The sequence below is a fragment of the Mesocricetus auratus genome, unplaced genomic scaffold (genome assembly GCF_017639785.1).
Source record: "Mesocricetus auratus isolate SY011 unplaced genomic scaffold, BCM_Maur_2.0 Super-Scaffold_100006, whole genome shotgun sequence".
NCBI classification, from domain to species: Eukaryota; Metazoa; Chordata; class Mammalia; order Rodentia; family Cricetidae; genus Mesocricetus; species Mesocricetus auratus.
In genome coordinates this window covers 85,027,297-85,044,807 of record NW_024429190.1, presented here as the reverse complement: position 1 = coordinate 85,044,807, position 17,511 = coordinate 85,027,297, and positions in this window count along the sequence as shown.

Here is a 17,511-nt window from a genome sequence, read left to right as displayed (position 1 = left end):
AAGCATGTAACTGGGAGTGGATTGAAAGCTTAAAGCCTTGTTCTACTCCCAGTTACTCTCTTTCCTTCCTGCTTGTGTTGAAGATGTGTGACTCACCTCAGCTGCCATGCCTGCTGCTTGCTGCCATACTTCCTCACCATGATGGGCTCTGCCCTCATGGACCATAAGCCAAATAAAAGCTGTCTTTTTCTTCCTTCCTTTCTTCCTGCCTGTTTTCCTTCCTTCCTCTTCCTCCTCCTCCTCCTCCTCCACCTTCTCCTCCTCCTCCTCATCTTCCTCCTCCTCCTCCTCCTCCTCCTCCTCCTCCTCCTCCTCCTCTTCTTTTGCTATTGCTGCTGCTGCTTCTCCTTTTTGGTTTTGTGTTCATTCTGTTTGCTTATTTGAGACAGCTTCTCTGTCTGTCCTGGAACTCACTCTGTAGACCAGGCTGGCCGCAAACTCCGAGATCCACCTGCCTCTGCCTCCTGAGTGCTAGGATTAAAGCTGTATAACTCTTCCATAAGTTGCCTTGGTGGTGGTGTTTTCTCACAGTAGCAGAAAAGTAACTGATAAATGTAACTTAAATGCCTTGCTCTTATCTGGTATCACCAGCAATTCTTTTAATAAGTTGATTCTTTTTCTGCAAGAAACAGGACTGCTTGCTCAAATAAATCAGTGAGAGAGTTCAAAAGCAGAGAAGTCTGGTTCAAGACTGTAGCAATGTCATAGAGGCCTCAGTTGGAGTTTACACTCTCTCCTCCATCCTCAGTATTGCTGGCTATGCCCTCTCAATGTAGGAAGATACCATAGCAGCTCCAAGTGACCTCACCCAAGTGTCCACTGGAAAGCTCCTCCGCAGATCCCTCTAGCCAGGAACAGTTACCAACATACTCCCTTGTCTCTCAGAGGTAAATCAAGCAAAAGGCATGAGGTTCACTTTCACTGAAGTGTAAGGACAGAGAGCTGAATGATGCTGGAACTCAGGTCATTTGAGAGAAACAATGAAAGTCCATCATATGGCTGCCACTGCTATCCCCTGGGTTGCTCTGTAGTGATATCTGGGTTGGAGATAAGCCAGTGACCACAAGGCATCACTGTTGTCCTCTTCACTGTTCAGTCACCCACTTCTTCTGCAATACGCATAGCAGATAGGACATTCTGTCCTATAGCGAGCTCACAGGTTACTGTTATTACAACAACAAATTCATTGGGAGAGGAAGAGTGGTTGCATAACTTTGGATTTTGCAATATCCTTCAATAGCCGTTGGAGAAGACCGTTGCTTTGAAAAGGAAAGGCGTGTTCTACAATAACCTCCGCATTTGGAGAGCAGAGACAAAATGCTTCATGACTACTATGGGCTTAGGATAAAGATGCTGCTGCTGTGTCTCTCCTACAGCACTGACGAGGACACCAGTGAGAGGTAGAGGAGGGATGGGGAATTAGTGCCACGTGGCTCCTTAGGGTCCACGTGGATAGGAGGTCAGGGGCAGCATCCAACAACTGTCAGGAGACGAACAAACATCCGGTGTTAGACTGGAGGGTGTCCCACACTCTGCTATGTACCAGATGCCTTTCTGGGTTATGGATAATGCCAGCAGTCAAGGATGAGCCTGAGTGCTGTCTAGTAAAAATGACATCATTTAATAGCACCTTCCCATGCATTACAGGAGTCAACTGACTTTTGCAACTGGCCTTGGACAGCTGAAATCCCCATAATTCTGAAGACAAGAAAGGATAAAGGGACAGTAACTGAAATGCTTTCTTAAGCACCACACACACACACACACACACACACACACACACACACACACACACAATGCAAGTGCCCTTGCTCCAGCTTTTCAAGTCTTCAATACCAATTATAAGCCCCAAAGTTGCCTACACTCCCCCAATAACATCATTGCAACTTTCTTCAGCCCAAGGTGACAAAGTTTGACTTGAAAGCTGAAGGTTGTTCTGTGTCAACACATGGAACATTTCTGAATGCTCCATGGAGTTCTGCACAACACCACCCTGGGAAAGTCTTGTTAAAACTGCCAACCCCTGTTTCTAGGAGACAATGATTCATCCTAGGTACCTCTTCTACAAAGTAAAGGACTCAGGCCAGATGTTTTTGGGATTTTGTTTTGAGACAGGATCTTGCTTGAAATGCAGCTCAGGCTGTCTTTGAATTCATTCCACAGCCTATGCTGGCCTGGAACTCACTGTGCAGTACCAAATGGCCAAGAACTTGTAGGTGACTTCTATATTCACCTAATTATGATCAACAAAATCATGCTCGACACCAGCAGAAATCTTTTACTTTGATTTACTCTTGTCTCCAGGGCTAAGAGCTGCTATGAAACTGGTGATCACTGATAAAAGATGAAAAATGTAGGGAAGAAAGGTAAGTCCATCTAAACAATTTTAACGTTTGTCACAGTCAATAGCCAAAATCCTGTTGGCCTTGGCAACCTATTGTCTATTGTCTTGGGGACCTAGCTGCACCCAACTGGTAAATGAGCCCTGTTGGAAATAGACATCTGGGGCAAGGATGATATATGCCCTCCTGCAGGCTCGACTCCCAGCAAGACTGACTGCTGGCTTCTTTAGTATTCATTACTAATCAAGGGTAACTTAGTTATTCTTACGAGTGACACTATACCCTAAACTGTCTAGAGGCCTCAAGTCATAGACTAGGAGCATGAATTATTTAGATCATGTTAGGTCTTTATGTTTAATTACCAAAATTTGCTAAGCAAAGGAAGACCCAGGAGTTCCAGAGGTCTCAGCCTGAGTTCTCAAGGCCTGCCTGTTTGTGTGAATCTCTCCAGTTTCTTCCTGACTGGCAGGCATTTGAAATCATAAGCTCTGTTGTGAAATTAGACAAACATAATAGAACCATGTCTGAGAGCCTAGAGGTTCATAAAGTAACATGATACAAATTTCCAGAAAGTTCCACATCTAAGTGGCAGAGAAACACTACTCCATTTAAACAGAACTAAAAGGTCTTTGCCCAAGAACAATTATCAATTTATGTCAATATTCTGGGGATATTTGTTTGATTAAAAACAAGTAGACATAGACATGATAACAAAGCTTCCAAAGGAGCCACAACCAAGATTTTTACAGCATCATTCCTCCTGAGATTCTCCTGCTTTCCCTCCCACATACTCCCCACAGACCTTAGTTCAACTTACATCTAGGTTGAATTACCCTATTAGAAGTGAACTTTTCTCTCCAGCAGAGAAAACACAGGGTCACAAACACTGCGCAGATCTCAGTACAAGTCAGTGCTCGAGTAACTGCTTCTCTAAGTGTTCAGGAACTGCTCTGGCAGCTGTCCTGTCCATCATAAGAGCTCCCAGCAGAGACTCTCGTTCTCTCTCTCTGTCTCTCTGTCTCTCTGCCTCTCTGTCTCTCTCTCTCTCACACACACACACACACACACAGAGAGAGAGAGAGAGAGAGAGAGAGAGAGAGAGAGAGAGAGAGAGAGAGAGAGAGAGAGACAAAGGGCTTGTGGTCCTGTCTCAGAGGTGGCATCACAGGGAAGAAAATGGGTAAATCCAGGTCTGTTGGTACCTGCTCAGGCTCAGATGTCAGGCCTACGAGCTTCTGCAGATGTCCCAACCATGAGATAGTGTCAGATCATTCTGGAACCTTTGTAGTCTCCCCTACCCACTTCTCTGATCATCTGCCACCTGTCATCCCCGTCTTCCCCTACTTGGGTCTCAATCCTAGTGCCTGTGGTGTTGATGTTCTGTTCATAAAGTGGTCTCCTGTGTTGATGCATTCAAGGCTATTCCCCACTTTCTCTTCTGTCAAGGTCTATGTATCTAGTTTTATGTTAAAGTCTTTGATCCACTTGGACTTGCGTTTTGTGTACGGTGATAAATATTTGCATTCTTCCAGTCTTCCAAGCACCATTTGTTGAAGATGCTGCCTTTTTTCTGGTGTGCATTACTGGCTTCTTATGTGTGGATTTATCTCTAGGTCTCCCAGAGATACATTTGACTCCATTGATCAGTCTGTCTGTTTTTAATACCAATACCATGCTGGTTTTGTTACTATAGCTCTGTAGTAGAGCTTGAGATCAGGGATGATGATACTTCTAGAATGAACAGGATTGTTTTAGCTATCCTGGGTTTTTATTTTTCCGTAAGAAGTTGAGAATTCTCCTTTCAAGGTCTGTAAAGAAATGTGTTGGCATTTTGATGGGGGTTGCATTGAATCTGTAGATGATTGCTTTTGGTAGGATAGCCATTTTTACTATGTTAATCCTACTGATTCCTGAGCATAGGAGAGCTTTCCATCTTCTGATACCTTCTTCAATTTCTTTGTTCAAATTTTTGAAGTTATTTATCATGAAAGTCTTTTACTTGCTTGGTTAGAGTTACCCCAAAATATTTTATATTATTTGAGGTATTGTGAAGGGTGTTATTTCCCTGATTTCTTTCTCAGTCTGCTTGTCATTTGTATATGGGGGAGCTACTGATTTTTTCAATTAATCTTATATTCAGACAGTTTGCTGAAAGTGTTTATCAACTATAGGAGTTCCCTGGTGGAATTTTAGGGTCACTTACATATACTAGCATATCATCTGCAAATAAAGATACTTCTGCCTTTCCATCTTGTATCCCCTTGATCTTGTCAGTTGTCTTATTGCTCTAGCTGAGACTTCAAGTACTATATTGAATAGATTAGTGTCTTCGTTTGTGCTTTCTTGCTGTTAAGAGAAACTATGACCATAGAAACTCTTATAAATAAAAACATATCATTGGGGATGACTTACAGTTCAGAAGGGTAGTTCATTACCTCCATGGCAAGAAGAATAGTGGCATGTAAGTGATGGAGAGACAGCTGAGAATTCTATATCTAGATCTGGAGGCAGCAGGAAGAGAATGGCACACTGGGCCTGTCTTGAGCATCTTAGACCTCAAAGCTCACCCCCATTGATACACTTCCTCCAACAAACCACACCTATTGCAATATGGCCACACTTCCTAATAGTGCCATTCCCTGTGGGCCTGTGGGGATTTTTTATTAAAACCACCACATTCCACTTCCTGGCCTCTATAGGCTTGTAGTCATATCATTATGCAAATGTATTTAGTGCAACTTCATAAATTCCCATAATCTGTCACAGCAATGTTTAGAACTCCAAACTTTAGTCTCTTCTGAGTTTCATGCACTCTCTTAACTGTAATTCCCTGTAAAATAGAAAGCAGATCACATACTTCCTACACATAATGGCTCAGGGCATATATTATCATAGCGAAGTTAGTGATTTTCTTTGACAGGTATCTCCAAAATCTTGGGGTCTCCAAGGCAATCCAGGCTTCATCTTCACAGTTTCACACAATGGCCTCTCTTGGTCTCCATGCAGGGTAACCCCTGACATATGCCTGACCTCTTTCCTTAATCATGGGGGGAGATTCCATAACCCTTTTTTCTATCCTTGACTCTAACTCAGAACCCACTGATCAAAGCAGCCAAGTTCTGCTGCTTCCTGGGGCTGGAACATGGCCCACTTGTTAATTACATGTTCACCAGCTTTCTGGTTTTGATGGTTTCCTTCACTGACTGAGCTTGGCTGTCCTGAAACTGGATCTCTAGACAAGACTGGCCTCAAACTCAGAGATTCCCCCTGCCTCTGCCTCATAAATGCTGGGATTAAACCCACCATGATAGGCTCTAAGATTTTCATTAACTCCCTCCCACAAGTTGGAAGCTTACCTGGGTGGGATCATGCCCTAAGGTTACCACTCCCTTTATTCCATTTAGTGTCAGGCTTTTCTTTAATATATTTATCTCCTTGAACACAGGATTTAGCTCCTGGTGTCCCTTTTCTCCTTGAACTTTACATTTTGTATTTTTCCTTGCTCGGTTGCTTCTTTTCATTATACATCTTCATGAGAGTGAACACTAATAACCACACAACAGAGTCAATGCTAGGCTGTTTCAAAATTTCCTCTGCTAATGTCATTAATCCAAAATTTTTCAATTTAACCTCAGGCAGACTTCTCAGACAAGGGCAAAAAGCAGCAACATCCTTAGCCAAAATATGACAGGAATGGCCTCTAGGCCACACATAAAAATCCTTGTTCTCTGAAATCTCTTGAGCCACGCCCCCACTGTTCAAATCAACCTCAGTAGTACTGTCTTCCATGTTCATACTAGGATGTCCATTAAACACCATTTAAAGTGTTCAAGTGCTTTTCTAATCCAAAGCCCGGAAGTCCATATCCTCCAAACAGAAGCACAGTCAGGTCTATCGAAACAACACTCACTCTGGTATCACATCTGGATCCACAGCAGCAGGAAGAGAATGGCCACACTGGTCCTAGATTGAGGAGCTGAGACATCAGATCCTGCCTTCAGTAACACACTTCCTTCAACAATGTCACAACTACTCCAACAAGGCCACACTTCTAATAGTGCCACTCTCTATGGGCCTATGGGGGGTATTTTTATTCAAATCACCACATATGGAGAGGGTGGAAAACCTTGTCTTGTTTCTGATTTTATTGGAATGTTTCGAGTTTGTCTCTACTTAATTTGATGTTGGCTTGCTAGAAATTTACCTTCTTTATGTTTAGGTATGTTCTCTGTATCCCTAATCTCTCCTGAAAATTTATGATGATGGTGTGTTAGATTGTGTCAAAGGCTTTTTCAGCATCTAATGAGATGATCGTGTGGGTTTTTTCTTTCAGTTTATTTACATTAACTGATTTTCATATGTTAAACCATCCTTGCATCTCTGGGATGAAGCTTACTTGATCATGGCAGATAATCTTTTTGATGAGTTCTTGGATTTGGTTTGGTAGTATTTTATGCTTACAGATAAATACAGTTCTAGAGTTTTTAGATGTACTATCAAGTTGCTAGAATGGGATCTTTCCAGATTATTTTTATGTAGGTATTTAGTGCTATGAACTTTCCTCTAAACACCACTTTCATTATGCCCCATAAGTCTGGGTAGTTTGTACTCATTTGCATTAAATTCTAGCAAGTCTTTAATTTCTTTCTTTATTTCTTTTCTGACCCATTTTTCATTCAGTGGAGAGTTGTTCAGTTTTCATGAGTTTGTAAGTTTTCTGCTATTGTTTTTATCTAGATTTAATTCATGATGGTCAGATGGAAGGATACAGGGAGTTATTTCAATTTTCTATTGTACCTATTCTATTTAATTGCATTTTTGAGACTTACTTTGTATCTAAGCATGTGGTCAGTTTTGGAGAAAGTTTAAGGAAGTACTGAGAAGAAGGTATATTCTTTTGTGTTTGGGTAGAATGTTCTCTGAATATGTAAGGTCATTTGGTTAATAATGTCAGTTAGTTCCAGAATTTCTGTTTAATTTTTGTGTAGATGACCTGCCCATTAGTGAGAGTGGGGTACTGAAGTCCACTACTTTCAGTGTGTGAGGGTCAATATGTTATTTAAGCTGTAGCAGTGTTTTGTTTGTTTATTTGTTTAGGGTTTTTTGTTTGTTTCTTTTTTTTTTTACAAAAGTGGATGCCCTTGTGTTTGGAACATAGATGCCATGAGTTGAAATGTAATCTTGGTAGCTTTTTCCTTTGATGAGTACAGACAGTGTCCTTCCCCATCTCTTTTGATTAGTTTTGATTTGAAGCCTATTTTGTAGTTATTAAGAAAACTGTACCAGTTTGCTTCTTAGGTCTATTTGCTTGGAATATCTTTTTCAAACCCTTTACCCTGAGGTAATATCTATTGTCTTAGTTAGGGTTGCTGTTGTTGTGAAGAGATGTTCTGAACACAGCAACTCTTAAAAAGGAAAAACATTTAATTGGGGTAGCTTACATTTTCAGAAGTTAGTCCATTATCATGGTGTACGGGGTGGTGTGCATGCTGACATGGTGTTGGAGAAGGAACCAAGCCAAGAGTCCTACATCCACAGGCAACAGGAAATGAACTGACTTACTGTTTGTGACCTGAGCATATATGAGACCTCAAAGCCAGCCTCCATCAAGATCACACCTACCCCAGCGAGGCTATACCTTCTAATAGTGCCACTCCCTTTGGGGCCCATATTCTTACACACCACCACATCTGTCCTTGATGTGAAGGAGTGTTTCTTGTATGCAGCTAAAGGATGGATCCTATTTTTGTATCCATTCTGTTACTTTGCGTCTTTTTATTGGAATTGAGGCCATTTATATTATTTATTTTCCTGTGTTTTTATTGTTGTAGTTTTCCTCCTTGGTTTGGAATTTTCCTTCTAACACCTTCTGGATTTGTAGGTAGATATTTAAATTTCAATTTGTCATGGAATATCTTATTTTCTCCATCTATGGTAATTGAAAATTTTCTTGATTATTGTAGTCTGGGCTGGCATCTGTGGTCTCTTAGAGTCTGCAGCACATTTGTTCGGGTCCTTCTGGCTTTTAGAGTCTCCATTAAGACGTCAGGTGTAGTTCTAATAGGTCTGCTTTTATATGTTATTTGGTTTTTTTCTTTGCAGTTTTTAGTATTCTGACTTTGTTCTGTACATTTGGTGTTTTGTTTATTATGTGGTGGGGGAACTTTATTTTCTGGTCCACTCTATTTGGTGTTCTGTAAGCTTCTTGTACCTTTATAGGAATGTCCTTCTTTAGGTTAGGAGCATTTTCTTCTATGATTTTGTTGAAAATGTTTTCTAGGCCTTCGAGTTGGGATTCTTCTCCTTCCTGTATTCCTATTGTTCTTAAGTTTGGTCTTTTCATAGTATGCCAGATTTCCTGGATGTTTGTGTTAGGAATTTTTTTACATTTAACATTTTCTTTGACCAATATATATCCATTTCTTGTATCATAACCTTAATGCCCTATATTCTTTCTTTCATATCTTTTATTCTGTTGGCTATGTTGTGTCTGTAGTTCCTGTTTGCATCCCTAAATGTTTTATTTCCAGGATTCTCTTGAGTTTGTGCTTTCATTTCAATTTTCAGGTCTGGGACAATTTTGTTAGCTTCCTTCAATTGTTTGTTTATTTTTTCCTGAATTTCTCTAAGGTATTTACTCATTTCCTCTTTATGGGCATCTATAATCTTCATATTGTTGGTTTTAAGGTTTTTTCCTTGTGCTTCAGCTTTTCTAGAACATTCAAGGCCTGCTGTGGTAGGATAGCTGGGGTCTGGTGGTGACATTTTGTCCTGACTTGTGTTTTTACACTAGCATTTAGGCATCTAGTTTAGGGCTCTAGGTTCCCATTTCTGCATTTGTCTTTGTTGGGTAGATGCATTTTCCATTGGTTTCTGTTCCTCTATGGATTTTCAGAGAGTGTGTTGAATGAGTGTTGCCTGTTTAACTGACCTGTTGTGTTGCTGTGTTAAAGGGAATAGGCTCTCTACCTGGCCCTCTGGCAGATGGGAAACAGTGAAGGGGAGAGGCCACAGGGGATGGCTTGTGGAGTCCACAGGAGGCTTCCATAGGGGGAGGAGAAGCTGCAGCTCATGTTCTGTTGCAGCACTAGGGATGACACTGAGAATTGAGTCTGAGGGAACAAAGAGAGTGGAATAAGTCTGAAGGCCAACTATCTGGTCTTCTCTAATTTGCCAATTCTTATTTAGTGTATTTTTGATATATTTGTCCCAGGCTAAGTATAAGTGGGCATTAAACACAGAAACAAACAGCGGACGTTAATTTGTGAGGTCAGTAATTTCCCCAGTGTTCCAGAGATGTGTGATCTTTGGGTGCTAGATTCAATTCTTTCTTATACTGTGTTGTGCATTTTTTTACCACACAGGTAATATAACTATACAATCCAAACGAGAAACAAACAGAAGGAGAAAGAGGAGGAGGGAGGAAGACTAGAAGAAAGGGAAGGAAGGGGAGGAAAAAGAGGAGCAGGAAAAGGAGGAGACAACAAAGGAGGGGGAAGAAGTGGAGGAAAAGGGACAGGGTAGGAAGAGGAGGGGAGGAGTGGGTAGTACTTTCCTCTACCTTGGGGTTAGGGAATCTGGGTCTTTGTATAAACTTGGATCAGATACTTGACCTCTCCGAGACTGCTTGCTTTTCTTGTCAATGTGGGTGGCCATGTTACATCAAAGACTTTTGATAAAAATAAAAATAGTTGATTAGAAGAACTTAAAAAATGTCAGATAAGATTATTAGCATGTGTGATGCTTTGAAAGAAAATGATTTCCAAAGGTAGTGGCACTATTAGTGGCTGTAGCCTTGTTGAGGTAGGCGTGGCCTTGTTGGAGGAAGTGTGTCACTGTGGAAGTGGGTTTTGAGGTCTCATATATACTCCAGTCATGCCCAGTGTGTCCCACAGCTTATTGTGAGTCAAGATGTAGGACTCTCAACACCATATCTATCTGTATGCCACCATGTCACACCATGAAGGTAATGGCCTGAAGCTCTGAGATTGCAAGCCCCCAATTAAATGTTTTTCTTTATAAGATCTGCTGTGGTCGTACTTTCTTCACAGCAATAGAAACCCTAACTAAGACAATGTGTTCTGAAACTTTTAGATTTTACACTAATAAGGTTTTGAACTAATACAGTTCTTGTACATCACATACCTAGCTTCCCCAAATGGGACAACTCACAAAGCCATAACACAAACATCAAAACTGAGAAACTAACATCAGCTCCTGCACTCCACACTGCCTGCCCACCTGAACTCCACACTGCCTATCTGAACTCCACACTGCCTATCTGAACTGTACACTGCCCACATGAACTTCACACTGCCCACATGAACTGTACACTGCCCACCTGAACTCCACACTGCCCACCTGAACCCCACACTGCCCACCTGAACCCCACACTGTCCACATGAACTGTACACTGCCCACCGGAAGTGTACACTGCCCACATGAACTCCACACTGCCCACATGAACTCCACACTGCCCACATGAACTGTACACTACCCACCTGAACTCCACACTGCCCACATGAACTGTACACTACTCACCTGAACTCCACACTGCCCACATGAACTCCACACTGTCCACATGAACCCCACACTGCCCACATGAACTCCACACTGTCCACATGAACTCCACACTGCCCACATGAACTCCACACTGCTCACATGAACTCCACACTGCCCACCTGAACTCCACACTGCCCACCTGAACCCCACACTGCCCACCTGAACCCCACACTGCCCACATGAACTCCACACTGCCCACTTGAACTGTACACTGCCCACCTGAACCCCACACTGTCCACATGAACTCCACACTGCCCACATGAACTCCACACTGCCCACATGAACTCCACACTGCCCACCTGCACCCCACACTGTCCACCTGAACCCCACACTGTCCACCTGAACTCCACACTGCCCACATGAACTCCGCACTGTCCACATGAACCCCACACTGCCCACATGAACTCCACACTGCCCACATGAACTCCACACTGCCCACATGAACTCCACACTATCCAAATGAACTCCACACTGTCCACATGAACTCCACACTGCCCACATGAACTCCACACTGCCCACCTGAACCCCACACTGTCCACCTGAACTCCACACTGCCCACATGAACTCCACACTGCCCACATGAACTCCACACTGTCCACCTGAACCCCACACTGCCCACATGAACTCCACACTGCCCACATGAACTGTACACTGTCCACCCTGCCCACACTGGTTCTGCCTAGTCATCATCTATGTCAGTGGAATGTTTCTTGCTGGTGTGCCATGGCCAATGTCCTTCAGTATCTACTTATCCTCAGACTGAGGTGATCTGGTAAGTGAACTGCAGCTCATTCATGGATTCAGCAAGAGCTGAGTCCTCATATCCCTGCTGCTTCTGTTCTCATTCTAAGGGTTGTCACAATGCCCTTTCTAATATTCTGTGCCAAGTGGGAGCTGGGAGGCCCAACCTGGCTTGCAGCTTGCATCCACTCTTTTTGGCTAGGACCTGGGCCTACCTCATTAGCTTAACCTCCTTCTTGGCAATCATCCTGCAAACATTCACAACTCCCCAAGTGCTATTAGGCTGAACTTTTTATAATTACAAATTTGGTTAGCCTTTGGATACTTCTGTGATTTTTCAATAGCTTCTTCTTGCCATACTGGTTGAAGTCCAAGGAATATTGAAATCATCTTATCAGTTTTTAGTGAAGACCCCAATGACAAAAGAGGTTCAAGAGAGCTGCTGATGCATCCTGGCCATGCCAAGACAGAGCCAGAGTTAGGCAAACATCATAAAGGATGAGAAGTTAAATGATAGCTTATGTCTTAACAGGAAGGTTATCTCAAGCAAGCATTCTTTGGGCATTGTACAGTTAAACATTGAGCAGGAATGTGGTGAGCTAGTTCCTGGATCAGGGAGAGTTATCTTTTAAGTTTATCTTGAGATCTCCGGTTTCTCAGGAGAGGGCAGAAGGGCAAGTCACTCTGTGATGGGCTAGTCACTAGGGGCCTAAATATTTTGAGTTGGGATTTCTCATAGGAAAATAGGAAGTCAGAGAAGTAAAGAAAGCAGAAAATGGCAGGCTGCAAATGCCCTCCCCTCCTGGAGAAGCTGGGAGTCAGTGCCTCATTCATACTTTGGTGTTATCCTTCTCCAAAGCCACAGCTTCTCATCAAGAGGACTGTGGAAGCCAGGGGGAGAGATTTAGATGAAGCCCCTTGAGTTGGCAATGAGCTCAACTCAGTTCGAGGACAGGCTCGAGAGCAGCGTCTGCCATCCTGTGGGTTAGACCCCTTTGAGGGTCCAATGACTCTTTCACAGGGGTCGCCTAAGACCATCAGAAAACACAGATATTTACAATATGATTCATAACAGTAGCAAAACTGAACTAGAAAAAAAAAACATCCTGAGTGAGGTACCCAGGCCCAGAAAGACAAATATAATACGTACTCACTCAACAATGGATATTAGACATAAAGCAAAGGACAAACAGCATACTGTCCACAACCCCAGAGAACCTAGGTAACCAATAGGACCCTAAGAGAGACACACGTGGATCTGCCTAGGAGGAGGGAAAAAAGACAAAAAAGCTTGACTACATAGTTTCCGGCACCCTGAGCATAGACTGAAAGAACCGGGTAGGGTTCACAACTCTAAGTCCAGGACTTGAGTGGCTGAGACAAGAGAACCACAGCACATTCAAGGCCAACCTGAGCTACGTAACCCTAACACCAGATTTCTAGTCCTTTATTTTAGGAGACACACAGAGCAAGCTGGCTAGAGGGACTAGCGGTATTGGTGAGCTCTGAGCTTGATTGACAGACTCTGCCTCCTAAGTGAATAAGGTGGAAAAGTGACTGAGGAAGAGCTGTGGTATGAGCTAGAGTAGAGAGCAAAATCGTGGGACTTAGAACAGCTGGGTCTTCATCCAGTGGTTCCTAAAGCTGCTGATGTGGCCCCAGGAGGTCTACTTGCCTCGAATCACTCCTGCTGTGTGAACACAGCCTTGTGGGACATAAGCAAGAGAATTGAGTAGGTGAACGGTCCATTCCAATTAGTGCCACACACACACACACACACACACACACACACACACACACACCCAAAGTCCGGAAGTCCAGAATAAAGCCTTTAGCCCTGGGAAGTTCTAATGTCTAATCCTTAGAGTGTGTCCCTGTGGAAGACAAAGCTATAAACAATGGTGAAACTGTCCAGACCCGTGTCTCTTGCAAAGACAAACAATCTAAACAAAATTTAAAGTGAAACAACATAATTATCCATCCACAGGAACTGACTGAACAATGACAATGATAAGACCCTGATGTTAAATGTCCCTCTGGTATCAAAATGTGACCTGTTGCTTGGGCTTTAGAATTTTTTTTCTTGAGGCTAACAATAGTAAACATTTAGCCTTCAAGTGCAAGGAAGTTTTCTGATGCAATTATTCAGCTCTGCCATTGTGGTTCAAAAGCAGCCAGAGGCAACACACAAAGCAGTGTAACACTGTATTCCAACAAAACTTTATTTACAAAACCAGACTGGGAAGGCTTCCACCCTTGGGTCATAGTTTGTTAAAACCATATGAAGATCAAGGTTTCCTTGATCTACAAGATGCCTACATTCTATTGACAAGTAGGAAAAGTGAAGTTAGAAAGCAGGTATCATTGGGTGTTTTTTTAGAGAACGTGTCACCAGTTGGCTATGGCCTTGAACTCTAGAGTCTGTTGCCTCAAATATCAGGACTGTGCCTGTATACTAACCACCACATCTGGCTGAAAGCATGTCCTTCAAGAATATTAACAACCATGAAAACCTAAGAAATGCTCCAGATAACAAGATGGCTAGTGTATTTTCCCTTTTCTGATATTGTATTCATCTTTCCCTAGAGGTGTAGGAATAAAACTTAGAAATGGATACATTACTCTAAAAAATGGCACTCTGGAGAGAAATTCTTCTAATGGCTAGGTAACAGGCATTCTTAAAATCTTCCAGTTTGTCGTTTTCATCTAGATCAGAAGTCCAAAAAGCTGCACTGTGACAAGCCACAGGAAACTGCAAATTACTGAAGGAGAGTCGGGAAAGAAGCCGAGCCCAGACCATCTTTGTGGCCGGCAGGACCTCTGATACGGTCTTCCTAGAGCTAAGCACCTCTGTCTGGCCCTCTGGGTTCTTCCACACTGAAGAGCCACTGGGCACGTCTCTGAACTTGCAGAGTGAAGCCTCAAAAGGTGTCTGTCTGAGTGTCCCTGCAGTACTGGCCCATGACACAGAACCCTTAGTTCTCTGCTATGGTGTGTCTAGCACACTGATAAAGGTTAAAAAGCCAGGACACTGAATTGTGTGGCCCACAGCTAGTGACTCAGAGAGCTGTCTCTGGTCCTTAGTTGTTTCCTACAGCCGTTAAACCATGGCCATGGGTCATGGGTGTTTTCCATGAATTGACCTCAGCAGATGTGGGGGTCACAGCAGTGTAAATTGAAGTGGTAACCTTTTACCAGGGAAACAGACATTCCCTTTGGGGATCTTAACGTCATTAATAAAACAATGTAGAAGCAGACTTAGGAGGAAGCTCAAGGGCATTTTTTACTAGAATAGAAGAAAAAAGTATAGTACAAAAATGAAAAGACCCAGAAACTGATATTGGGGTTCAAGCTTCCAGCTGAAGATCAGAGAAGCAAAGCAGCTGGCCACTAGCTCTCACCTCTACTCAGATGAAATGGCAATCTTGTCTTCACAAATCCTCAGAGGTAAAAGGCTCAGTTCCTGTCTCCTCATCCTTATATTCCTTTCTCTGCCCAGCCATTTCCTCCTCCTGTCTCCACCTCCCTAGTGCTGGGATGAAAGGCGTGTGATCCCAGGTGCTGAATCATCTATGTGTGAGCTCTTTCTCTTTAGGACTGGATCAATCTTGTGTGGATCTGGGTGGCCTTGAACTAACAGAGATTCGTGAACCTCTTAATCCTGAGTCCTAGGGTTAAAGATGTGTACCACCACCTCCTAGCTTCTGGCTGCTAGGATTAAAGGCCTGTATCACCACTGCCTGACCTCTATAGCTTGAGGCTGGCTTTACTTTCTGAATCCTCAAGCAAATTTTAATAAATCATAAATAATATATCATCTCAAAATAGCACACTGTAAGTCATGTGAAAATCCCAGTAGCCTCCAGGATGAAAGATGGACAAGTCATGTCTCTTGAGCACGGAATAGAAATAGCCAAATAACCAGGAGAAACTCCCAAGACTGGAAGTGGGCTAGTGAACCAAGGAGAGAGCCCCCAAAGCATCTGCCCACACAGGGGCGTGGTCTTATACACCCACCCCACTCAGTGTCTTCATTTTGTGTTTCTCTGGGTGTTTTGTTTTGTTTGAGCATGCTGTTTCATAGATGATGCCCATGTTAGGAAGGACTTCATCATCCTCATCAAACTATCTTCCCTGGTGTTAATCTTAATGTAGCTCTCCTATTTTCCTGTAACGCTCTTGATGAACAGAACTGATCATTCTCCCCACTCCCATTTAAACTGAGAAGACAACCCATTTCAGAGAGCAAGAAAAAAAATAATTTATAGCAGGAGTGAGTTTAGGAGATAAGTCAGAGCTGCTTAATTAGATGTTCTTTACTGGTATGTATTTATTGTTTATTTTTATCTTTCCTCCCTCCTTTCATCCTAGTCCCTCTCCTGACTTCCTCTCTGTCCCACCATCCACTCCTTCTGTTTCTATGCAGAAACAGGCAGGCCTCCCATGGGTATCAACAAAACATGGCATATAAAGTTACATTAAGACTAAGCACCCCCCTTGTATCAAGACTGGACAAAGTAATCCAGTATGAGGACCAAGGTCCCAAAAGCCAGCAGAAGAGTCAGAGACAGCCCCTGCTCCCTCTGTTAGGAGTCCCACAAGAAGACCAAGCTACACAATTGTAACATATATGCTGAGGGCCTAGGTCAGTCCAATGCAGGCTCCCTAGTTGTCGGTTCAGTCTCTGTGAGCACATGAGTCCAGTTTAGTTGATTCTGTGGGTTTTCTTGTGATGTACTTGACCCCTCTGGCTCCTCCCCCCTTCCTCAGTATTCCTCAAGCTCTGCCTAGTGTTTAGCTGTGGGCCTCTGCATGTTTCCTTCAGTTGCTGGGTGAAGACTGATAACAATTGGGCTGGACAACAATCTATGAATACAGCAGAATGTCATTAGAAATCGCTACATTGACTTTTTTTTTTGGCCATTCCTGTTTGGTTCTATACTAGGATTCTGGGCCATCCATCCTCTGGCAGTACCAGGGGTGGGTCTTAGGCTGAATCAATCGATGGTTGGCCACTTCAACAATCTCTGTGCCACTTACTCCAGCACATCCCATAGGAAGGGCAGACTGTAGGTCAAATGTTATGCTGCTGAGTTGGTTTTCCAGTCCCTCCACTGGAAGTCTTACCTGGTCATAGGAGATGCCAGTTCAGGCTATGTCTCCCCCATTGCTAGGAATATTAGCTGGGTTATCCTTGTAGATTCCCTGGAGTTTCGCTAGCACGAGGTTTCTACTTCACCATGAAATGCCCCTCCTTCCTAGTCATCCTTTTCGGTACTCTCCCCCTACACACCCCTACCTGATCCCTCATGCTCCCATCCCTTCCCACCCCAGTCCATTTAATGTAATTTTCACCACCCCCCAAAAACAACATATATGATAAACTAGTCTTGCGTGGGTAGGGTTTCCACAGTCTAATACAGGACTTCAGTGAAGGGGTGAGGTAGGGAAGAAAGGGGGTTCATCCAGTGTCAGACCCACTGGGACTCACCTACGGTGTGGTGGATGGGCGAACGCCCAGTGTCCTGAGGCAGGAGTGACAGTCTCCACATTCTTACCATACCCCTTCTCCACATTCCAGCCTCCGTTTTGGGTCTCTTGGGGACCTATAATGAGTTCTCCTCAGAGCAAGTTTCCCATTGTAAACACACAAGGCTTAGGACAACAGTTAAGTCCTTAATCTGAAGTCTATGTAGAAAATCAGGGAGCAAGCATTTGAACCCAAGTCTGGGAGCTAAATTCCCAACTATGTACACTTTTCATAGCATGTGCAAATCCGTTTAGGGGATTCCGGGCTCTAGGTGACTATGTGTGTTAATGTTGTTCTGGAGAAGGAAGCCTAGCCAGTGGTCTTTGGTGGTGTACT